This window comes from Tachysurus fulvidraco, chromosome 7 (genome assembly GCF_022655615.1).
Source record: "Tachysurus fulvidraco isolate hzauxx_2018 chromosome 7, HZAU_PFXX_2.0, whole genome shotgun sequence".
Lineage (NCBI taxonomy): Eukaryota > Metazoa > Chordata > Actinopteri > Siluriformes > Bagridae > Tachysurus > Tachysurus fulvidraco.
This window is the reverse complement of record NC_062524.1, coordinates 17,548,973-17,575,072: the sequence shown is the minus strand read 5'-3', so window position 1 is coordinate 17,575,072 and position 26,100 is coordinate 17,548,973.

Below are 26,100 nucleotides of genomic sequence, written 5' to 3'. Positions count from 1 at the left end.
ATATATGACATGTCCATGTTGTGCTAACTTTTTGAATTCGCTTATTTTGGGGGCGGGGCTACACGTGACATCAGTTCCCCTCAGCATGCTGAGTGTTTTGATATATGACATGTCCAATTCACTGGTGTCTGCTGCCTTCTGTTGGATGTTAGCACATCTACAGAGAGAATTAAGAATTCCCCATTCAAGTCTAAGGGGAAATGAACCTTTATTATAAAGTTTTATAAAAAAAACTGTCCAAGGGTGGATTTGAACCCCGAATCTGCATGCTAAATGGATTCGCTATCCACTAGGCCATCCAGGAACACGAGAAAGCCTTTGCGGTTTTATCTATTAATTCACTAATGTGAAGAATGGCGCGTCTAACAATACCCAAGCTTTATTATATTAAAGTCATTCTTATCATTCTTTGTGATATACTTGTCATATGTTTAAAAAATAATTATGTAATGTGAGGAGACAAAGAAAAAATGCGCTTAATTTTAATTAATGGGTGGCTCTTAAAGAGCCGTTGCTGTTCTTAAAAGGACATTAGTTTAAAGTGAAATAAAAAATTATAAAAACTACACTGATAGTTGAAAACAACAAAAAGGTATACAAATGGCAGAAACAACAACATATGTGATCACCGTGCTGTCCAAGGCAAGCCACGACTAGTTTTAAGCATTAAACCTCTAAATACATGGTTGAATGTTATATTGTTTTGAAAGCTTAGACTCTCAGGATTTTATTAAGCCCACACACAAAGCATAATATGATTTATAGCCATCACACTAATTTAATCCAACTTGATAGTCACCGGAAATAGGCGGCGCTTACCTTTCTTCACTGGGGTAATATTTTCCAAAACAAATGCTTGTAAAAAATCCCCTGGAATATGTAAGCCTTTTAATCCAAAACGCTTTAATCCAAAACGCGTTTCTGACCAAAATGTGTAAACAACAATCCACTTCCGTCCTTTGTTTTCGGCTCTCACTTTATTTTCCAAAACAAATGCTTGTAAAAAATCCCCAAGAGTCTAAGGAACTGGAATATGTAAGCCTTTTAATCCAAAACGCTTTAATCCAAAACGTGTTTCTGACCGAAAAATGTACTTCCGTCCTTGATCTTTTTCTTCCAACGTTGTGTGATCTGACAGATTCACTGGTGTCTGCTACCCTCTTTTGGATGTTAGCACATCTACAGAGAGATTCCCCATTCAAGTCTATGGGGAAAAACACCCCTTTGAACTTCCATACTGGGAATTCTGGAATTCTGATCGCTTACAAAATATATAGCACACCTCTCCTCAATGAGCCGGTCGATTTGACACCTCACTTATGGGTCTAGGACAAAAGCTGCGGGACAAGTTACGCGCCAAGAAAGTGTCCGTAAGAAGAAGAAGAAGAAGAAGAAGAAGAAGAAGAAGGAGTATGCAAGAGAATAAGAATGTGCTTTAGCAAGCACATTAATAATAATAAGTATGCAAGAGAATAAGAATGTGCTTTAGCAAGCACATTAATAATAATAATAATAATAATAATAATAATAATAATAATAATAATAATAATAGTAAGTATGCAAGAGAATAAGAATGTGCTTTGCAAGCACATTAATAATAACTAGAACGGTACATTTCCTAAAGAAAATGTGAATGTGCTTGCACGTGGCAAGTTCCCATCATTGTGCTGAGTGTTTTGATATGTCACATGTCCATGTTGTGCTATATTTTTTATTTCGCTAATTTTGGGGACGGGGCTACACGTGATGTCAGTTCCCCTCATCGTGCTGAGTGTTTTATGTTGTGTAAGTGGGATATGGCTTCTTTATATTGCAATATGGTTCGTAAGGTGCACTACATGGTTGCTAGGGTATGGCTGCACAGTTACTATGGTTATATTTGCAGACTAGTTTCTCACCTGCAACAAAAGAGCACACCTGAAAATCCATTTATCTTTTCCTGAAACAAGCGCCATGAAGATCTTGAACTAAAGCATCAATCAGTGATTTTACTGGGAAAAAATATAATCACTATTTAGTAATCTTTGTTAAAATAAAGTTTATTCTTTGTTCATGTTAGTTCACAGTATATTAACTACTGGGGAAAAATATAATCACATTACAATAAGGATCATTAGTTCAAATGTAATGTATTAACTAACATTTACTAACCATGAGTAATAAATTATTGTATTTAGTAATCATTGTTAAAATAAAGTTTATTCTTTGTTCATGTTAGTTCACAGTATATTAAGTAATGTTAACACGGTGTTAATAATGTATTAGTAAATGTTCAAATTAACATGAACAAAATGAATAAATGCTGTAGAAGTGCAGTTCATTATTAGTTCATGTTAAGTAATGTGGTAACTAATGTCAACTAATGAACCTTTATTATAAAGTTTTAGAAAAAAAAAACTGTCCAAGGGTGGATTCGAACCCCGAATGTCTGCATGCTAAACAGATTCGCTATCCACTAGACCATCCAGGAAGACTGGCGTGTCTAACAACACCCAAGGTTTATTATATTAAAGTCATTCTTATCATTCTTTGTGATATACGTGTCATATGTTTAAAAAATAATTATGTAATGTGAGGAGACAAAGAAAAAATGCGCTTAATTTTAATTAATGGGTGGCTCTTAAAAGAGCCGTTGCTGCTCTTAAAAGGACATTAGTTTAAAGTGAAATAAAAAATTATAAAAACTACACTGATAGTTCAAAACAACAAAAAGTTATACAAATGGCAGAAACAACAACATATGTGACCGCCGTGCTGTCCAAGGCACACAACCACTAGGTTTAAGCATTAAATACACGGCTAAATGTTATATTGTTTGAAAGCTTAGACTCTCGGGATTTTTTAAGCCCACAAACAAAGCACAATATGATTTATAGCCATCATACTAACTTAATCCAAGTTGATAGTCACCGGAAATAGGCGGCGCTTACCTTTCTTCACTGGGGTAATATTTTCCAAAACAAATGCTTGTAAAAAAATCCCCAAGAGTCTAAGGAACTGGAATATGTAAGCCTTTTAATCCACCCCATTCAAGTCTATGGGGAAAAAACACCCCTTTGAGCTTCCATACTGGGAATTCTGGAATTCTGATCGCTTATAAAATCCATAGCACACCTCTCCTCAATGAGCCGGTCGATTTGACACCTCATTTATGGGTCTAGGACAAAAGCTGCGGGACAAGTTATGCGCCGAAAAAGTGTCCGGAAGAAGTAGCATAAAAATAATATTAATAAAATAAAATAATATAATAATAAAAATAATAATAATAATAATAATAATAATAATAATAATAATAATAATAAGTATGCAAGTGTCAGGGAGCTCTCTGACGGAGGTCGTGGCTCAGCCTGGCATCTACGCAGTGCGGGAAGTCCTGGACTCCAGAAGGCGCGGGGGTCGCCTCGAATACCTGGTAGACTGGGAGGGTTACGGCTCGGAGGATCGGTCATGGGTGGCCCGGCGGGACGTGCTGGACCCAAGTCTGCTGGAGGAGTTCCATGCTGCCCACCCACGCCGCCCAGCGCCCAGGGCTAGGGGTCGTCCTCGTCGCAGGGTCAGGGCGTCCGGTGCCGCCCCTGGAGGAGGGGGTGGTGTCAGGGAGCTCTCTGACTCTGCTCCCGTGCGTGCCCCGCCCGCACGGAGCGGCTCGCCTGCTTACTGATTGCTCTCACCTGAGTCTCATTTCACTCTCATCAGCCACCATATATAATCCACCGCTTCCACCGCGCACCACCGGATTACACAGACTGTCTTGCTACTCTGGATCTTTGTGGGCCGCGTTTTTCCGCGCACCACGGATTATTCTACTTCCGTGTTTTCACAATAAACTCTGTTTGCTTCCACTCCGGCTTCCTCCTCTGTGTCTCTCATAACAGCAAGACAATAAGAACGTGCTTTGCAAGCACATTATTAATAATAATAAGTATGCAAGAGAATAAGAATGTGCTTTGCAAGCACATTAATAATAATAATAAGTATGCAAGAGAATAAGAATGTGCTTTGCAAGCACATTAATAATAATAATAATAATAATAATAATAATAATAATAATAATAATAAGTATGCAAGAGAATAAGAATTTGCTTTGCAGGCACATTAATAATAATAATAATCATAATAATAATAATCATAATAATAAGTATGCAAGATAATAAGAATGTGCTTTAGCAAGCACATTAATAATAATAATAATAATAATAATAATAATAATAATAATAATAATAAGTATGCAAGAGAATAAGAATGTGCTTTGCAAGCACATTAATAATAATAATAATAATAATTATCATAATAATAATAATAAGTATGCAAGAGAATAAGAATGCGCTTTGCAAGCACATTAATAATAATAATAATAATAAGTATGCAAGAGAATAAGAATGTGCTTTGCAAGCACATTAATAATAATAATAATAATAATAATAATAATAATAATAATAATAATAATAATAACAAGTATGCAAGAGAATAAGAATGTGCTTTAGCAAGCACATTAATAATGCTAACAGCAATACAAACTGGAATTTAGAGCTGGAGGATAATGGGGGAAAAATCATTTAATATAAATTTAGTCCTTTAATATTTTAATTGCAATAATTAACCACCGATTGACCAAAAAAAAAATTTCCAGTATATTTTCGAAAGGAATTGCAAATTGTATTTTTCAATATGTGGGCCATAATAATACCATAATTTCTTATGACAAATTAATTTGATTTTGTTTTTAGAATGCTTTTTCACCAACTGGTTAAAATTTAAACTGGGTGTATTCTGCTTTAAAAAAGACACGCATGACTTTCAGTGCATGAGACAGATTCCAAGGGACTGTCTGCAAAGTGCAAATCCCGAAAAGCGAATACTAAAAAACAGTCAATAACTACCGTAATACACTGTACTGCCACCAAATTCAGCTCACACATCACTGATGTCCTGATAGTTATACTACAACACTTACTTGGGGGAAATGTGTTTTACTTTTGAGGGAAATATTTTTATATAAAAAATGCATAAAAACTATACAAAAAGACATTTCTCCATAGAAATGACTGTTTTTAGTATTCGCTTTTCGGGTTTTGCACTTTGCAGACGGTCCCTTGGTTCGCACATAGATGTATTTTGTCCACCGTGGAGGAAAGCTGATTTTGAGGAAAATTGGGTTCCAGCTGCCTCTCTACATTACTACGATAGAAAAGAGGTGTTATTTGTGTAGTAACAGCGTTTAGCTCAGGAGTTATTGACTTGGGAAACTCCAATCTGTGAATATGTGGCCAACTTTAGTTAAGTACTGTTGATTTATAGCCAAAAACATCAGAATTTAAAACGCCAAACCAGCGGAGCCCTAGCGTACATTAAACTGTTGTTAAACTGAGGAAAATATAAATTTTTTTAAATTTAAGGGGCTAATTTGACCCCTTCCACAATTAAACTAATAACTAAACGCTTAATAATAACCAATATTGCTTATTAATAATAATTGCTTAATAATAAGCAATAACATGCAATATTGACACATAATGCTGCATATTTCAATTATATGACTGCAAAGTGTCAATCACTCACGGCAGAAATGCCGCCCACTGCCCGAGTCTCAGTCACATTCGCGCCGTAGTCTCACTCCACCAATAGGTGGGAAGATGCATAGCAAACTGAGGTGTGGGACGGAGTATGTCTGCCGCACTTGATTTCAGGATTCCTGTGTTTTCCCACGTATAAGCCAAACGTTTACCACAAGTCTGTGTTTCTCACTGTGTGCCATAGCTCAACCACATATGGTTCTCATGTGTTTGTTGTTATCTGTGCCATATACCTCAAAATTAGTTGTGAACCAAGAGAGCATTTCCCGCCAATTTTAAAGTTATGGCAAAACAAATATGGCCACAATTTGGCCCATATCTGTATAGCCACGCCACATCTAGGCCATATGTGCTGATAATACCCACATGTGGCCCAAACGTGATTGCTATCTGGGTATGAGCTCCGCCCAACAGGAAGTCGACCATTTTGGATTGTTTTATAAGTGCATGCATGCGGTGAACTTTTAAATACTCCTCCTAGGGAATTCATGCGATTGACATCAAACGTGGTGAACATGATGCCGAAACATTGCACTTGCTAAATTGGCTAAACTATATTTGCTAACTTGCTAAAAGGGATTTTTGATATCTCGAACGGTGCTGCCATGGCGAGGCGACTAAGTTATAGCGAATTCAGAGAAACAGGAAGTGTCTTCTATCTAAGGCAAAAAATGTCTTATTGTGATGACACGCGGTGTGTATGTTCGGCCAAGGATTCTGATCGCATCGATGTTCTTATTGTGAGTCCCGGATATAGTGCCACCAACAGGCCCCAGGAAGTGTGTCACTCACAAAGGTGGATTTTTTCACAGTTGTATGCAATGAACTTTTAAATACTCCTCCTAGGGAATTCATGCCATTGACACCAAAAGTGGTGAACATGATGCCGAGACATTGCACTTGCTAAATTGCGAAGGGATTTTTGATATCTCGAACGGTGCTGCCATGGTGAGGCGACTAAATTATGGCGAATTCAGAGAAACAGGAAGTGTCTTCTATCTAAGGATTCCGATCGCATCAATGTGCTTATTGTGAGTCCCGTGTATAGCGCCATCAACAGGCCCCAGGAAGTGTGTCAGTCACAAAGGTGGATTTTTTCACAGTTGCATGCAATGAACTCCTCCTAGGAGATTCATGCAATTGAGACCAGACTTGGCCACCATGACGCAGAGATATTGGAGATGCAAAATTGTGAATGGATTTTTGATATCTCAGACATTGTTGCCATGGCATCGTGTCAAAGTTTACTTTTATTTCAGGCATATTTAAGGCTTTTGGCATGATTAGATTAACTTGAAATTTGACACATATGACAAAAAGGTCAGACATAGGTGTGTATCTTAAGTGGCTCACTAGTGCCCCTGTTTGTCTAAAATCTGTAGTTTCATTTATCTACAGTCCCCAAATGGGTCAGTAACAACATAAAATAGTCCACTGATATTTACCCACTTCATGCACTTGCATGCCATCGCTGCTTGCAGCTATATTTATTATTATTATTATAACACAAGAACCCTGCTGAAAAATCCAGCATAAACCAGCATGAATTCCATGCTGGTCCAGGCTGGTTTTTACTGGTTCAACCTGGTAAAGTGCTGGTATAATGTTGGTATAGTGCTGGTATAGATGGGTGGCCAGCATAGTCATGGTGTTTTCAAGCAAAACGGGGCTGGTGTAGCTGGTTAACCAGTATGATCTTGCTGGAATGAGCTTTATGGGAACAACCTTTACTTTTGCTTGTGTATGTTTCTATGTAACACATTAATAAACACAATATATCAGAATATATTTAATTATAAAGAAAAAAATTATTTTGCTCCCTCTTTTGAATAAAGAACTGAAATAACAAAGCTCAAAAAGCTTTGAATAACAAAGAATAAAAACATTTAACATTTAACATTCTTTGGGGATTAAAGTGTCTCCACAAATTAAATATAGTAATACCAACAAATGTTGACTTCCCGGGCTCCATGAGGGAAGCAGCATATACAGTAAATCATACAGAATGATGGTTTTTGAAAGATAAAGCGGTAATGTGAAGAGATATTACCCAGCATCAGCGTTGCTATGCAACCTTTAAAGCAACTATGTTCACGAAGGTAAATGTAGTTCCTGCACTTTCCAAAAATAAATCTTGCAATGTTTTCGATTACATTATATACCTTACAGTGTTTATCGAAATTAGTATAAATGCACGTGTTCCAGATCATCATGTTTTGCCACCGTAATTAGGATTTTGTTTTGACGAATCTGCTGTCTCAGCAAGACCACAGAGGAACAGGTGTGTGTGTGAGAGAGAGAGAGAGAGAGAGAGAGAGAGAGAGAGAGAGAGAGAGAGAGAGGGAGAGGACCAGCATACCACCATCCCAAGCTGGTCGGCCAGCACACCATCATCCCAGGCTGGTCGGCCAGCACACCAGCAACCAGCACTTAATGCTAGACCAGTATACCACCAGGAAGGAGAGCAGAAAAGACTGCAAGACCAAAGGAGCAGAACTGAGAGAGGGAGAGAGAGAGAGAGAGAGAGAGAGAGAGAGAGGGACATGGACAGAGACAAAGACAGACAGACTTTTCTTTATCTCATAGATGTATTGTATATTTCTTATGATTCTGATGATCATGATGATGTAAGCAATATAAATGAGATAATTGTATTTTAAGTCCATCTCAGCAGAACTTCGAGCTCAATCACTGCTGTATTATATCTTATTGTTTCTAAAGCAGGGTTGTCCAACACAACACACTGAGTAGCTCACCTACAGGTTCATAGAATATGTACAAAATGGATAAAAATCAAATAAATGCCAAAAGAGATTGTTATTTTTTTTAACTCTGCTTGTCCTCTGACCACGATTTTAGCTTCACATTTTCTAGAATGTTGTATTGGACTCTACTGCTAATAATAAACTCTGCATATGGATCCTCTGACATCTGCTTCTGTGGGTTCATTACAATATCATGCAGCACAAAGACACATGACGAGTGTATTGTAGACATTTCTTATTAGAACAGGTGGAGTTTAGTAAATGTGGCATGAGCGCAATTTCAGCAAGTCTAATTCTAACAATATGATACATGACAGTACCGACTATGTTATCTATTCACCAATGAACTGTGAGCAATTGTGATAAAATGTTACTTTGAAAATTAAACTACTAAACTAAAACACTTCTGTTAACCTACAGAAACCAGTGGAGAAAATGTACAGATCAAAACGCATACTTTTGATTATTAATGTGCTTGCTAAAGCACATTCTTATTCTCTTGCATACTTCTTTTTCTTCTTCTTCTTCTTCTTTTTCTTCTTCTTCTTCTTCTTCCGGACACTTTTTCGGTGCGTAACTTGTCCCACAGCTTTTGTCCTAGACCCATAAATGAGGTGTCAAATCGACCAGCTCATTGAGGAGAGGTGTGCTATGACTTTTATAAGCGATCCGACCAACGATGTTTGCACAGTGGACGAAAAAGCGGCCAAAAAATTCCCATAGAAATGAATGGGAAATTGCTAAAATTCAAGCGAAATTAAAATTTTAGCACAACATGGACATGTCATATATCAAAACACTCAACACGATGAGGGGAACTGATGTCACGTGTAGCCCCACCCCCAAAATTAGCGAAATAAAAAATTTAGCACAACATGGACATGTGACATATCAAAACACTCAGCACGATGAGGGGAACTATTGTTATTGTAAAATCATGATTTCTATTTGTCTATTTGTCTATAGGCAATAGTATATGAGGAAAACATTTAATCAGCACACCGATACTCCTGAATCTGAGAAAGACGAAAACACAGATACTCCTGAATCCAAGAAAGACAAAGACACTCCTGAATCTAAGAAAGACAAAGATACGGATACTCCTGAATCTGAGAAAGACAAAGACACCGAAACTCCTGAATCTGAGAAAGACAAAGACACCGAAACTCCTGAATCTGAGAAAGACAAAGACATGGATATGATGCTTGGAAGAAAAAATAACTTTAAATTTACTTTCTGAATTTGACATTTTAGCAATCTAAAAATATAATGTAAAATGTCAAATTCAGAAAGTAAATTTAAAGTTATTTTTTCTTCCAAGCATCAATTATTTGCTTAAATATAACAGTGGCCCAACGCTTCTACGATCACTGCTATGGTTGCAGATTAACCATAGGAACATTATTCATTTATGCTGATGGTTAACGACTTCCTCATTAATACCCGTACACTGCCCTATTAAAACAGCCTCAAAAGGCAAACCTCATCATCATAATCTACAGTCAGTTGTACAGCAGACAGAAAGCATTAAAAATCTAGTTTCTAACGATGTCTGTGTATGTTAACTACTCTGGGAGTGGTGGAGAGTGTGTTCAGACTGTGGCGGAAAGCGTGGGAGCGACAAACACAGGGGATGCGACAAACTTCGAGCAGATATATTCATACATTTTCATAAGGTTTCTTTAAGAGTATTCAAATAAATGAATGTTGTAATAATAATAATAATAATAATAATAATAATAATAATAATAATACATTATCCCACAGATCTGTTGAATTCTCTAATTTGTTAGGTCAGAAAGCGTTTAGCGCCAATACGTATCATTTCTATGGTGACAAAACCTAAATAAACTTAAGTTCCAGTGTCAATTCTTTTTAACAGTCAGAAATAAAGCTCTAACTTCAACAGGGAAGTTAACAGGTCTTTATTTTCCTGCTCTGTTCTGTGTACACTATATAGCCTGTTGATTATGAATGAGGTGACTAACAGCTTGCTCTTTTATTCCTTTATGTATTACTCCAAAAAAGGGATCATATTTACCTAGAAGTGAATTTTAATGAAATGGTACTTCAATTATAAAAAAATAGCAGTAAAAATTTAGTAGTTAAATAGCAGTTATTTAAACATCTGATTATTAGATGCTTTACAGTGTAAGGAGTGGTAATGAGGGCGAATACAAAATAATAAAAATGTGAAAAGCAGCCCTTATATGAACATGAAGTCTAAAAAGACAGTTAAGTCAAGGCAAGAGGAAGTGTTCTATGAGTAAGCAGAAGTCATTGTTTTAACGGGTTGACTAGGTCTAAATTATAATCCTAGAATTAATGTGCTGTTTAACTGCAATTCACATGTCTGTGTCTATTACGTTACAGGATTCAACGTTGAACGGAGCACAATTCAAAGGCTGGCTATTCTGTTTGCGCTGCTGATTGTGGTCACAGTGCTGGCTGTCAAATTCAAGAACCTGAAATCAGAAAACAATCAGTTACAAACCAGCCTCAAGGACTGGACAAGCGAGAGAGTCCAGTTACAGACCAGCTTCAAGAACCTGACAAGCAAGAGAGACCAGTTACAGACCAGCCTCAAGAACCTGACAAGCGAGAGAGACCAGTTACAGACCGGTTACATCAATCTGACTAGAGAAATGGACAAATTACAGATGACCATCAACAACCTGATAAACCAAAGTGACCAATTACAGAACAAGTTGAAAGAAATAGGTGGATAAAATACTTTAAATCCTCAGTCAGTATTTTTAATTAGGGCTTTGCACGATCGAAATATTTCCCTGTGTAAACAGAATCCTGACTTATTGTTATTTGAAGTCTAAAACACTACTCATACTTTTCCTGGGTTTAACAATTAATCCCGGTTCTTCATAATCTGACATTTCACACTGTATGTTACCCTAAACCCTGCATGAACCTTCTTCTTCTTTGCATAGTGGATAAAACCAGTGTGTGAAAACATTAGATTTGTCATGAAGCAGCAGACAGAAAAGAAAGACACATCAGCAAGAAAAAAGAAAACAAAACTTTGAAATATAAACACACATGCAAGTGTTGTACCCTTAAAATGTAACGGGAGAAGGATGAAGAAACACACACACGCACTCTTGCCTTCACTCGTCTGTATTGAATGAGCTTTTAACAATGTATATAAGAAAACATACATTCAACATTCGTGCACTCATCAGATTTAGAACCAAAGTCACAAGCAGCATTAAGAAGGTGCTTGTGACCGCCGATACTTTTTTTTAATGAGTTCCGCTTCGGAACTCGAGCTGCGTCGAAACACTATGGGAACGCCCCTGCGTGACCGCGCTCTGAACCACATGTGTAAGACCAATAGGCGTTGGGACGTGACGTCATCGGCGGGTGACGTCGCGTAAACAGGAAGCTACAAATGGCTGCGAGATGGACAAGACGCTAGCTTCTGCTCGTTCAGGAAAGCGCTGTGTTTTTCTGATACTGTGTTTTTCTGATCGAGTGATGGCTAGCAGACAGAGATTACGTAAGTGTTGAGCTCTCTCCCTCGCGGCTCCGGTCCTGCTCTTGCCGAGGCAAAGTGGCGCCGGCGCTCTTGGGGCTTGCAGGCTGATTTAGCAGCAGGATTGGAGTCGGATGAGTCCTCTCCAGCCTCTTCTGCTGAATCGAGCTCCTGCTCTCGAGGAGAAGCAGGCCCGATGACTGCTTCTTCTCCTGGCGTGCAGCGTGGCATTACATGCCTCTCCCTCCGAGGAAGCAGAGCTGATGGATGCTAGCGAGCCCGTGAGCTCCTCACAGCCTGTGCTGTATGAGAAGCTCCACAAGGTCATGACACAAGCTGGCAGCAGGTCAGGCCGCGTGCTGCCTCCTTACCAAAGCCTCGGTATTGATGGGGGAGACCCGCCGCCTCTCTAGAGGTGTCAATGGCAACTGTACGTTGTTCCGGCCATTCGGGTCATGGTGGCTGGTCTGCCAGCCCTGCCACAAGGTATGCCTCAGGGCGCAGCTTCCCTCCAGCAGTTCGCTCTCCACCTTTCCACCCGAAGGTTCGTTGTGGAAGGCGAGGGTCCGCTGCCTCTCGCGAGGCGTCATCAGCTGCCGGGCACGGCCCCAGCTGCTCTGAGTGGGTCAGAGGCCATCCCCAAGGGGCTGGTTCCCATAAGGAACTTTCTGACAGCTTTGGAGGAGCTGCCAGGAGTCTCCCGGTGGGTCCTGCGGACCATAGAGGACGGCTACATGGTTCAGTTTGCGTCCTCTCCTCCCCGTTTCAATGGGATGTGTCCCACCCTGGTGGGACCCGAGCAGGCTCTGGTCCTAGAACGAGAATTGCGCACACTCCTGAGGAAAGGAACCATCGAGGCGGTTCCCCCCTCGGTTCGAGAGTCAGGCTTCTACAGCCCGTACTTCGTCGTTCCGAAGAAGGATGGCGGGTTGCGTCCCATTCTAGATATACGCTCCTTGAACCGCTCTCTCAGGAGGCTCAGGATCAGGATGCTTACCCTCAAGGAGGTTGTGACTCAGATCAGGTCCGGGGACTGGTTCGTCACAATAGATCTGGAAGACGCATACTTTCACGTTTCCATCCTCCCTGCACACAGGAGGTTCCTGAGGTTTGCTTTCAGGGGCGAAGCTTACCAATATCTAGTCCTCCGTTTCGGCCTAGCACTCTTGCCCTGCACCTTCATGAAATGTGTCGACGCAGCACTGACCCCGCTGCGGCTCCAGGGCATCCACATTTTAAATTACATTGACGATTGTTTGATTCTGGCTCAGTCGGAGCGCCAGGTAATTCAACATCAAGATGTCATCCTTGCCTGCATGAAGGTGCTTGGGTTTTGACTAAACGCCAGCAAAAGCATGCTTTCTCCACCTTTTTGGGCGTGTTATGGGACTCGGCCAGGATTCTGGCACAGTTGTCACCTGCTCGGGTCGAAGTCATCCTCACCTCTGTCAGGAGAGTGCGGGAAGGCCAGCCACTCACTATGAAGCAGTTCCAGAGGCTGCTGGGTCTCATTGTGGCAGCGTCCAACGTAATCCTGGCAGTGTCCAACGTAATCCTGCACATGAGGCCCCTCCAGTGGTGGCTCCGGGGCAGAGGGTTTTCTCTCAGGGGAAACCCATATCGTACCATCAAGGTCTCGCGACGTGCCCTTTGAGCCTTGGATGTTTGGAAAGACTGAACGTTTCTGTCCAAGGCCCCATGTTGGGGACTCCATGTCGTCATGTGACACTAACGACGGACGCTTCCCACACAGTGTGGGGAGCAGTCATGAGTGGCCAATCCGCCCAGGGTCTGTGGAGCGGCCCATGTCTCTCGTGGCACATAAATTACCTGGAGATAATGGCAGTGTTTTTAGGGTTAAAACACTTCCTCCAAGACCTACGAGATCGCCATATATTGGTCCGCACGGACAATACTGTTGTGGTCTCCTACATCAACTGCCAAGGGGGTCTCCGATCTCGCCCTGTACGCCCTGTACGCCTTTCCACCGATCGCACAGCTCCCTGGAGTTCTGGAGAGAGTTCGCCGGGATGGAGTCCGTCTCCTCCTGGTAACACCTCGTTGGCCGGGCAAGCCATGGTTTGCGGATCTGGTGTCCCTACTCGAGGGCCCTCCATGGGAAATTCCCCCCAGGAGGGATCTCTTCTCACAGGCGTGTGAAATCCTGGTTCACCCCCACCCAGTTCATAGCAGCAGGTCTCTCTACTGAGGTAGTAGAGACCCTTCTCCACTCCAGAGCTTCCTCCACGAGGAGGTCGTAAGCCACACTCTGGTGACTGTTCATGTCGTTTTGCAAGCACCATGGCCTGGAACCAGTTAACTGCCCGATTGGCTCAGTTCTGGAGTTCTTACAGGAACAGTTTGCTGCTGGGTTAACCCCCTCGACCCTGAAGGTTTACATGTCAGCCATCGCGGCATATAGCACCCCGCCGACGGGGCAGTTGCTGGGTAGGCACCCACTGGTGACACGTTTCCTCCGTGACCCAGAGTGCCTGTCTGGAATATGGCAGTTGTGCTGGCGGCTGTATCAGAGCCCCCTTTTGAGCCATTGACTGAAACTGCAGGCCCTGTCCATGGCCCCGTCTTGCCTGGAGTTTGCCCCTGGCATGGCCAGAGTGTTTCTCTATTTGAAACCTGGGTACGTACCTAAGGTGCCTTTGGCCCCCTCACGACCTGTTGTGTTGCAGGCATTCTGCCCTCTTCCATTTACAGCCCCCGAACAGGAGCAACAGAACCAACTGTGTCCAGTGCGAGCACTGGTCACTTACCTCCGCTTACCACTAAGCAGACATTGAGCAGATGGGTAGTGGATGCAATTGTGTCGGCACATGAGGCCTCTGGCCTCCCCACACCGCTCGGGGTCCGAGCTCACTCCACCTGGGGTGTGGCGGCCTCTACGGCCTGGTCCGCTGGAGTGACACTCCAAGACATCTGTGATGCTGCGGGTGGGTCCACCCCGCTGGCCTTCATCAGGTTCTATGACCTTGACCTCAGAGCCACCCCGGGCTCCTCTGTCTTACGTGCAGGTGCCGAGGCCCTCACTCTCTAAGCAGGGTCTGGTCAGTGTGGCGTGATTGGACACTCGTTTCCATAATGTTTCGATGCAGCTCGAGTTCCGAAGGGGAATTAACCCTAGTTCCCCGAGGAACGAGACGCTACGTCTCCGTGCCACACTCCCTGCATCCCTGCGGCGGTTACCTTCTCTCGCACGAGCTAGCGTCTTTTCCATCTCGCAGCCATTTGTAGCTTCCTGTTTACGTGACATCACCCGCCGATGGCGTCACATCCCAACACCTATTGGTCAGATTACACACGTGGTTCAGAGAGCGGTCACGCAGGGGTGTTCCCATAGCATTTCGATGCAGTGTCTCGTTCCTCGGGGAACTAGGGTTACGGTCAACAGTATTCATTATCTCAGCATGACATGAGCTCACTTTTATAGTGTTAAATACACAAACTTTACAGCAAAAATATGTAATGTGAACGTAGCAGTAACTAGCTTAAACACCAATGACACAGTAAACACTCGTATATTGTGGGACTCGGACATGATGGAGCCGCAAGGTCTCCCCGGCGGCTAGCATAAAGCTACACATATTCTCAGTTAGCACAGAACTCTTTGAACAATGCAAAAACATCTCTTTTACTCATATAAAACCACAAGACCATAACGAAGTGTATTATTAACATGGTGTTAAGATCTACATTGCTTTGGGAGTGGTAATCACCTTAAAAAGTGAAAAAGTAATGGGAGAAGGATGAAGAAACACACACGCGCTCTTGCCTTCACTCGTCTGTATTGAATGAGGAAGAGGCGCGTGCAAGCAATTCCCCTCCCCCTACCGAAGCCCCGAGGCATCACCAACACATCGACGAGTAATCAACCCAGACAGACAAGGATCAGCATTATCTGTGTTCCACTTCTTAATATTACTCATTGTCTAATTTTTAACAGTTACAAACTTAATAAGCATTCTAATATAACCATGAATATAACAGACTTGCAAATTAATTAATGAGTTAGAAACACACTTGTCACACAAGTAAACTTAAAAAAAATCAGTGTTGGACAAAATCATACAAACACTCCTTGTTGTGCTGTTATTGGAAACTATTTCACTTCAGTTAAATCTCTTGATTATTTTCCTGGGGAAAAAACAGCATTTTATTACTCATGTACAAATCTTTTGGAAATACATTGAGTCTTACTTGCTGTAACATCTCCCAATGTGTGCTCAGATACACAAGCTAAACTCGGATGGAGTTACTTCAACTCTAGTTTTTACTACTTCTCTACTGCGGAGGAAAATTGGGCCGATAGCAGACAGGAGTGTAAAAACAGAGGGGCAGACCTGGTGATCATAGACAACACAGAGGAAGGGGTGAGAGAGAAAGAGAGAGAGAGAGAGAGAGAGAGAGAGAGAGAGAGAGAGAGAGAGAGAGAGAGAGAGAGAGAGAGAGATGTGTTTATACAGTATATTGTGCTGTCCTTTGCAAGAGTTCATCTCTTTACACCTGGACATTAGACGGGCTTGGATTGGTCTGAGTGACAGAGAGATGGAGGGGGTGTGGATATGGGTTGACGGTACAAATCTGACGACTGGGTAAAAGATCATAAACTCAGTCTAAACAGCTAAACTTTGTGAAGGCATCTAAATTAAATACTGTTTAAATACAACTGTTTTTAAATCATCTCATCTTATCTTATCTGCCAGGTAGGTTTTTGTTATTAACTCTAAGAGGGTCGAGTCTGATTCTCTGAATTTCAGGTTCTGGATGGAGGGAGAGCCAAATAACTATTTGAACGAGGACTGTGCCGAGATGTTGGGTGCTTTGAAAATAAAAATCTGGAACAATGTTCTAATAAGTTCTATTGGACCTGTGAGAAAAATGTGTTTTAGTGGTAAGATTTGTTGAGACTATTTAAAAGGTGCTCACAAACTAAAGGTGCTGAAAGTATTTAGCAGTTAAAGCATCCTGTAGCTCTCTTTACATATAACTCGTATCTGTTTCCTATCTGCTTGTCTCAAATGCTGCTTAGTATGGTACTGTTTTTTCTCATCATAGTCAGATAGACAGATAAATAAATAAATAAACAAACTAATGAATAAAAAAAATAAAATGTTGTGTCAGTTAGGGTCTTTTACTACTGATTTCTTCCATAAGTAATCTCTTAATTCTTTATTCATGTTGACATCCATTTTACTTAGTTTCTATAACGGAAATGTTCTGGTTTTGTTTTGAAGTCTGATTTACTTCATTGTCATCTATTTTCCTCACAGCTCATCGGATGCTTTGTATCTTGGTTTATCCTTCAATAAAAAACATGTTTAGCACATGCACTTGCCTCTTTACAGTTATTTAACATAACACAACTGTTTAAATATTGAGTTCTTCTGAAATAAAATAAAATGTTTTATTTTTTAAATAAAAACAGTGTAGTAGTTTAGTCTCTCATAACAATAATAATGACAACAATGACTTCTCAATTCCACAAATAGATCAGAGATGTCCCAGGTTGTTGATTATGTGAGCTACACTGAGGAGAGAGGAGAGCGCATTGAGAGCGTGGTGGAAATCTACGAGAGCGCAGAAGCCGTTCGAGATCACGATCCCAAAACAGACTCAGAGAATTTCAACACGAAGATCCAACATACAGGTAAAAAAAAAAAAAAAAGAAACTAATTCAAATTAAATGACTTAATAAAGGAAATCAGCAAGTACATGAAAATATCTATATTTTGGCATTTAATACCATTAAATGTGTTTCTTTCATTTTCTTAGCACCTCATGTACATCTCTTGATGATAATGTTTGATTGCAGGGACACACACATCCCGCGAGATACCGGATATCATCAGGGAGCAGAAATGCACTCAAGATATGCAGAACATAAACAGAAGTCAAAATCAAACGCAACTCTTAGGTATATTTTGCATAATTTTTTCCACATGTTTTTTAGATGTATTTTTATGGTTCTCAAAGCTATGAGCTGAGAGAGATTCCTGAAAAAATAAAAAAACAGGCTACAGAATGAAGCAATAAGGTCAGTCATGCATGTAAAATACATGAGGGAAGGAAGAAGATCCTTTAGTTCCATGGTGATCAGAAAGTCTACCACAAAGTTGTTGAGCTCTTGATTCATTTTCTATAACAGAAACTTATTTGAAATGATTTGGGATGTGATTCAAATCGCAACTTTATTGTCATGCACTCATTCTAATAAGGTATTGTTTCTGTAGCAACTGCTTGAACATTTGAATTAAACTATATAAAAGTTTGTCCATTGCATTCTAGGAGAAGACAAGAAGGTTAGCAGGGTCAGTTATACACTGACAGCAATGTGTGTGCTGCTGCTGTGTGTTCTCCTGCTGACTTCAATCACAGTACTGGGGATCGAGAACAATATCCTGCATACAGAAAACAACCAGCTACAGACCAGTTCCACCAACCTAACTTTAGAAAGAAAGCAGTTACAGAAGGAGAAAGATAGACTTCAGAGAAAATTGTCTGATATCGGTGAGCAAATACTCAGGAACAGTACATTTGGTACATTTCAGGGTTTGCAGCTCAGTGCTTTTTGCCAAAACTATTTTTACTACTGTTTAAAGTCTATTAAACCACAGCGTTGTTTAATTTTCAAACCTGATTGGTCAGGATGTTTCTCTTCGTGTTATTCGCCTCTTTATATGAATTAACTTGTTTCTCTGCATTTAATTTTTGTGTTATTTAACAAAGGAAACATATTAACATGAGGTTTCTGTAATGGCAAGTTTATTTAACATTTATGGGACGAGACTTTTTATGTAACATGTATTATCATCCTGTTAATATCAAATGGGAGAGAGAAAAAAATTGCTTTGTGGTGATAACTTATTTTATCATAAAGAAGCACATACAGATTTATTTTATTCTTTACTTACAAAAATCATCTGACGAGTGTGTCCACGTCTCATTGTATGCTCTGAAATGTATACCAAACTCGGATGGAGCTACTTCAACTCTAGTTTTTACTACATCTCTACTGGGAAGGAGAACTGGACTAAGAGCAGACACGAATGTAGAAAAAGAAGAGCAGACCTGGTGACCATAAACAATACAGAGGAAGCGGTGAGTCAGTGTGAGAGCGAGAGAGAGAGAGAGAGAGAGAGAGAGAGAGAGAGAGAGAGAGAGAGAGACAGAGAAAAAGACAGAGGCAGAAAGAGCAAGAGTGAGAGAGAGCGAGACAGAGACAGAAAGAGCAAAAGCAAGAGAGACAGAGAGAGAAAGCGAGAGAGCGTGAGCAAAACAGAGAAACAGTGAGGGAGACAGAGAGAGAGAGAGAGAGAGAGAGAGGGAGAGAGAGTCAGCAAACCTACATATATTAAGATATTCTGCTGTCCTTTGCAGTTCATCTCTAAATGGCTACTAAATAGTGAAACAGCTTGGATTGGTCTGTGGAACAAAGGAGCACCGATTAATCTGAATCTCTGAATTTCAGGCGCTGGAACGCAGAAGAACCTAATCATATGAAACCCTGTGAGGACTCCGTCAAGATTTTGGGCAGCAGTAATAGGTGGAATGACAGATCATGCTGTGATCATTTACATGTTTATCTGTGAAATGAACACATTTAATTTGTGAGGTTGTGTCACGGCCACCACAAACGATCATTGTTTCACATTATAGTCTGTTCTGTTTCCCACCTTGACAGTGTTCAGCAGTTTTGTGTTGGTCTCTGTATTTAATTTCCTGTATTTGGATTTCATTGCTTTTATAAAACTGTGAATAACTGTGTAATGAAACTGAGTTTTCAATAATAATTACGGCATTTGTAATAATCATAATACAGTTATTACACCATGCTCAATGTAAGGATTGCGATTTTATTTTACATCATAATGTTTTATAATAAAATCAGAACTTTGAATGCATATAGTGTGCTGTGTTTATTTTTTACTTTACATACAGTGCATGTCAATAAATATAAACATATCTGATGCTATATTTTTTATTTGATTTTAAATGGTCTAGTAAATTTTGTACTATTTCTTTTTATTGTTATATTTCTATTGTTTGTTGTTGCAAAGGAGAACTAAGGAAAGCCACATTGAGATAACATGGATATTTCTGGCCATATAGTGTGTTTTGAGCACTAAACAATTACAGACTCTGGCAGTAGGTGACTCCCAAATGGGCAGCAAGATAATTACTTCCCTAAAAAAGTCTTTTGACTGAGTTAAATGTACTTATTGGTGTATTTATTTAACAAAGGTTCACAAAACAAGAAAAAATAAAGGAAGTAACATTTCCTTTACAGTAACAATGTAGACTAATGTGGGAAATTGGCTTTTGAACTCGATTTGCATGTTTTTTTGTTTTTTGGTACTTTTTGCATTTTGGCCACTGAAGTTTGACGTCACTGCCTTTAAGCCTTTCAGCTTATGATTATAACCATTTAAGGTGTTAATGGATTTTAATTTAGTAACAATGATTAATTATTTGAGAAATGTTGGTTTTTAACTGTAAAAAAAAATAACAAGTAACTTGATTTTGAATTTCAGTAAACTTTGTTTTTAGCTTTTGTGTAATTCTTGAAATCCTGGCTGGCTTGTAAACCTGTGTTAGAATAGGATTTGTTAAATGTATTGAGATTTTGTATGTGGAAACATGCACTTCTGATATGGAGAAATTTACTCTGAAGAAATATGAACATGTAACCAGAGAGATGAAAATTTAATGTATTATACTTTCATTAACCTAAATAAAGAAAAAGTATTAAATAGCTTAATTATTGTTGAAGGAGAACTTCAAATTTCTCTGCTATAAGAGGAATAAAACACTACAGGATATGCTGTTGTAGGAAAACAATTATCTAGTCTATAAGAGTAACTACACTTGGTGTTGGACTACATGACATCATGCACTCTTTTATTTCTTGGATGAATGCTCAGAACAAATTTGCCTCTGTGTCCCTTATAGCAGTGGTCCCCAACCCCGGGCCGCGGACCGGTACCGGTCCGTGGACCAAATGGTACCGGGCCGCCCAAGGAACATTAAATTATTTCCATTTTATTTACTGTGGTGTATTTCTCTTGGGTTTGTGCGACTTTACATAGATGACAGGTTAACCAGGAGCTGAGAGACGTCACCTAAAGCCGCACCAATACCGCGCATGCGCAAAATTTCGTGATCTCAGGCCAAGTTTAGGTGACGTCTGGAGCTGAGCGGCTGCAAGCGGCAGTGGCGTTGTAGCTTTGGTGGAGAGAAGGTGTGTATCGCTCTTCTCTCTGTTCACCGGTACTTTCTCATGTTTAACAGTGCTTGGTGTATGTTAGGGGTGTGCAAAGCAGCCGGTATTTGTATCTGTATTTGTATTTGTATTTGTATTCGAGTAAAATTCAAAATAGGCGTAAAAATCCAGTTTTTTTGCGTTACACTTCTAATTTATAGTGTAAGTATTCTTTAATTATATTAATTATAATAATTATGGATATGCAATATTGGTTATTGTTTTTGAACATGTAACAAGGAACGTCATTGAAAAGAAAATAACATAACAGCCATTACCTCATCCATGGTTATACCAACAACTAATAAAATACCATTGTGAACATTATGAACCCCACCACCACCCGTCCTTGTTGGAGGACGCTGAACAGACAGAATAAAAACAAATAATACTTCAAAGAACTGTTCTTCTTCTGAAAGAACTTCTAATGCACAGAATTCCAAGAACTAAACTTTATCAACCCCTGACTGAATAAAAAGTGCAATCACAGCTTTGAGCAGCCTGAACTTAGGGCCTATATTTCAAGTAATGTAAAACATTCTGAATCTTTTGAATAAAATAAAAGTGCTTTTAATCTTTAAGAAAAAAATTAAACAAAAGACTTTTGAGCTGCCTCTTTTTAAAACATTAACTACATTAATAACACAGGAACCATAGGCAAAAGAACATTTCAGGTAAAATAGAACAGGGCAGAATTTACTGAATAAAAGAAAAGTACAGAGCTTTGAGCAGCTCCCTTTTTCCTCTCTCCTTTCCACCTCTCCTTTCTCCCTTTCCGTCTTCCGTTCCTAGTGAGAGAAATGGGCATGTAACTGTCCTGCCAGCAGTTTGAATCTTAATTGTCCTGCCAGCGTAATTAGGTGCATTACTGCCACCTTCTTCTCTGGAGTATGGAACAGAAACAATCTGTTTTTGGATTGGCTTTTGATGACGCTCCTGTCGTAATAACTAGATTAACTGCACATGAACGAAAGATTTGTCTTTTTATTAATATCAAAGAGCTTATATAATCTTATAATATTAGATTATAATAAGGAGATGCTTAATATGATAATATTAGAATTTTAACGGGTCCGAGCAGACCCGTCACTCGGTCCGGATCCGGACCGTGGTCGGCCATTTGGTGATGCCCGGCCTACACCTTGCTGCCTGCAAAAGACAGAGTAACTTAAACGTACCATATAACTCCCATGGGTGCATAATATTCGACACAACTACACAAGCATTGTTTATCCTTTTTAACCGAACGTTAACGTTACTCTGCCAACAGCCTATTGTCTAAATTACCGAGCTAACAGAGCTACTGTACGTAAACAGAGCGAACATAAGAGCACCCGACTGCAGACGTCAATAATGCAGCCTAATGAAATAATCTCCCGATCAAACTCCGCTTCCTGAAAGTTATAAACTGCCTCAGGAACCCAGTTAAGGTACAAAAATCTATTCAACAAAAATAGTGATGCAGTGAAGTAATTTTTCGCTCAGCCGAGCCATCTCTGTTGCTGTGTGAGCAGCCTGTGTCAGTCACAACCCCCCCCCCCCCCCCACACCCCCGCCCGAATCCTGAACGTCACTCACTCACTCACTCACTCATGTGGGCTGCACTGCGGTCTCATGAGAAAACGCAGCTTTTTGATATAAAGTTTTTGTTGTTCCCGAATACAAATATTTTTTAAGTATTTGTTTGAAATAAGTATTAGTAAGACACACGCTATTTATGCCTTTCCGAATATCGTGCTCGGGTTCGGCTCCACCCCTAGTGTACGTGTATATTGTGTTTGCTCAAATTTAACCCACAAATTAGCAAAAATTAGTACGAAACAGACGTCGTTAGAAAGTTAGAAACTCTGCCGGTGTTCTGGATTAAAGTCATGGCAGAATACCCTGAGATTGCCACCACAGCACTTAAATCCCTATTGCCATTTCCGACATGCTATCTGTGTGAAGCGGGGTTTTCTGTTTTGGGGTTTTTGCCACCCCACACCCCCAGCGGGCCGCGGTAAAATTAACAAACATTGACCGGTCCGCGGCGGAAAAAAAGGTTGGGGACCACTGCCTGACAGGACGAACCACTGCAGGGGACAGATGTTACAATCTGGCTGTGGCGTTTGCGCTGCTGCTGGGTTTTCTCCTGCTGACTGCTGCCACAGTACTTTGGGTCAAATTCAGCATCATCAGCATAGAATTAGACAAGTTACAGAGCACATATCACATCTCTAATAATAGAGAGAAACCAATTACAGACCAGTTACAAGCACCTGACTTTAAAGAGAAATCGCTTATGGATGAGAAACATTCAAATGAGTTTAGAGAGAGACCATCTGAAGGGCAGAAATAACCTGACAATAACCGGAGATAAACAAGAGGCCAAAATTACGAGATTTTAATATTTAAACCCTTCCATTTAGTACAAAGCAGTATTTATTAATAAAGATGCTGATTGGTGCCTCTGTGCCGAGCATCTTTCCACATCTGCTCCCTTTAAGTTTCACCTTGTTCTTTGTTTTGATTCATGTCTTGTCTCCATCCATCATGCCATTTTATGTTTCCTGCAAGTGACCTCACCTGTTTCCAGTTTTACTCTTGATTTGTGTTCTTATTTAGACCCTTGTGCGTGTCAGTCTGCATAGTGTACATTTTATTTTCATCCATAGCGACACCTAGCCTCCTTTGTATTGTACTTTATGCCTGTACCTTGCCTTTACCTTTGTTTTGTATTGGCCTAGGTATAGTTTTCTGTTTAGCCAAGTTTAGTATTCCAAGCATATTCTGTTCCTGAGCTGTATTTGCCACATTTTAAATTTTCTTTGTTTTTCCTTACTAATGAGGACCCTTTTGCACTGGTGTCCTCATGGCCTGCATCTGTTCTTGAGCTCTATTGTCACAGAACCCTTTACCTCTAGTAGACACAGCAGGAAAGCAAACAAGGCATGTCACCACTTCTTCTTTTAGCAATGGACTAAGCCAGACTTCCCATCTCTCCCTTGGAGTGAAGAGGGTAGGCTGAGGGATGGGACGACCTCCAACACGGGATGACCTGCGCTCTCCCGGGAGGCTGAAGTGGCCATCTCCAGTGCTGAGCTCTGAGCTCACAATGAGGCTAACAGGGCAGCCTCCAACACAGAATTTCTCCAGAGGCCAATGTTGAGGCCTACACGCCTGCTTCAAAGCTATGAAACACAGGAGATGTGGTGACCTCCCAAAAATCTTTGCAAGCCATGCCCCTTTTTATTTGCAAATTAGTGTAAACAACAACAGTTATAGGATAAATCCAGCATTTGACAGCTTCAAATAACGGCTCAGCTCATACTTTTACATCAGTGAAAAAATTAGTACAGGACATGCACTGTTAAATTTCTAACAAAAACAAAACAAAAATGTGAAATATAAACACACAAACAAGCAAGCAAACAAAAAAAAAATTTAATAATTAAAATTCAGTTTTGGACAAAATCCTTCAAACCCTCCTTGATATGCTGTTATTGGAAACTAATTAGTTTCACTTGCTTCTTTTCATATCACTTCAGCATTGATAATCTTCCTGGAAAAAACAACATTTTATTACCTTCTGTCACAGACAGAAGACAATGGAGACAGTGATAACATAAAAATAACAGAGTTTATTGACAATGGATGGTGAAATGAAGTGAGTGATGGTGAAAGAGTGCAGATGAAGCGAGGCTGTGTGAGCAGAGAACCTGGTGATTCTGTGACAGTAAAGCCCCCCCCCCTTCCCGAGGGTACACTCCTGAGGACCGCTGCAACCTCCGTGCCGAGGTGGGCGGCCTCTACTTCGGGTGCGGACTTGTCAGTGTGGGCAGTGTGGAAGTCATGAAGGAGTTCGGGGTCCAAGATGTCGTTCTTTGGGACCAGATACTCTAACCTGCCACCTCGGCGCCTGGAGTCCAGGAGTTGCCGGACGGTGTACACGGCGTGATCCTCTTCGAGAAGGGGGGGCTTCTTCACCAGGTCCTGTGAGGGGAGAAGGAGAGACGGGTGAGTGATACAATTTAAGTGAGGAGACCTGGAACACTGGGTGAATCCAGTACTGCGAGGGGAGTTGGAGCTCAAAGGTTACCGGATTGACCTCCTTCTTGACGACAAATGGACCAATAAATCGGGGACTCAATTTTTTGCAGGGTAGGCGTAGGCGGATATTCTATGTGGACAGCCAGACCCTGTCCCTGACCTTGATGTTGGGTGTCGGGGCACGACAAACATCCGCCTGCTGTTGCTGGTGCCTGACAGCCCCCTGCAGGTGATGATGCGCTGAGTTCCAAACCCTCTCGTTCTCTTGGAACCAGTGCTGGACAGACAGGACTTCTGATGGCTCTTCTGTCCAGGGGAACAAGGAAGGTTGGTAGTCGAGCACGCACTGAGGGGTTAGGCTGGTGGTTTGCTGATGTAGGGAGTTCTGTGCGTACTCGGCCCATGGGAGAAACTGGCTCCAAGCGTTCTGGTGATGATGGCAGAAGGTTTGGAGAAAACGGGTAACCTCCTGGATCTTCCGTTCAGTTTGGCTGTTGTACTGCGTTTGATAACCTGAAGAGAGACTGATGGTCACATCCAGGAGTTTGAAGAACAATTTCCAGACCCTGGAAACAACTGCGGGCCTCTGTCAGACAAGATGTCTTCGAGCAGGCCGAAATATCGAAATACGTGCTGAAATAACAGCTCTGCATTTCCATTGGCTGTGGGCAAACTCTTAAGGGGTATGAGTCTTAATATCTTAGAGAAGCGATCGACTACCACAAAAATGCAGGTGTTACTTTGTGAGGCTGGGAGGTCTGTAGTGAAGTCCACTCCCAGATGCGACCAGGGACGATGAGGAATGGGTAGAGGATGGAGTTTTCCACTGGGAAGATGTCGGGGTGTCTTTGCCATAGCACAATCCTTACACCCCCTCACGAACCTTCTGATGTCCTGAGCCATGCTGGGCCACCAGAAGCGATGTTTCAGCAGCAAGGGGGTTTGCTGTATGCAGGGGTGACCAGTGCCTAG